Raw genomic sequence first — 471 nt, 5'->3', positions numbered from 1 at the left:
TTAAATGCATTGACTTTGTCGACAAAACCAATAAACGTTGATTATAGCGCCCCCTAATGGCCAGTCATTACCAGATTTGGTATAAAGCCTCCGGGCGGCATGCCAAACCATCAACCCAGATTTGGTGTTGATACCACGTATTGTGGCCGAGATATGGCAAAGTCTGAAATTTGTTGTAGAGCCTCAGAGGGTCATAGCAAAGAATATTCTAAAGTTTGGCTTTGATAGCATTAATTTTGGCCGAGATATGGCAAAGTCTGTGTTTTCATAGTTAGCTACCCAAATTTGTTTGCCCGTAATATGCGCAATTTTTATTCTAAATATAATCTTTATGCAAACTTTTGCCAGGTCGGTCTGGAGATGCAATCTGCCAAGTTTCGTGCAGATCCACTGCACGGTCTAGGAGGAGTTCGAAAAAGTTGGTTTTCCATATATTGCGATTTTTCACGCATAAAAGTCTAGGCGGAAATG

General features: G+C 41.0%; 1 protein-coding gene across 1 annotated transcript in view; it reads left to right on the top strand.

Annotated features, from left to right (window-relative positions):
* Positions 1-471, top strand: part of LOC116686209 (abl interactor 2) — a 110,794-nt gene that overhangs the window by 79,084 nt on the left and 31,239 nt on the right. The gene's annotated exons all lie outside the window — the stretch shown is intronic.

Source organism: Etheostoma spectabile, unplaced genomic scaffold (assembly GCF_008692095.1).
Source record: "Etheostoma spectabile isolate EspeVRDwgs_2016 unplaced genomic scaffold, UIUC_Espe_1.0 scaffold333, whole genome shotgun sequence".
NCBI lineage: Eukaryota > Metazoa > Chordata > Actinopteri > Perciformes > Percidae > Etheostoma > Etheostoma spectabile.
The sequence above is the reverse complement of the archived record's forward strand: the minus strand, read 5'-3'. Positions and strand labels throughout refer to the sequence as shown.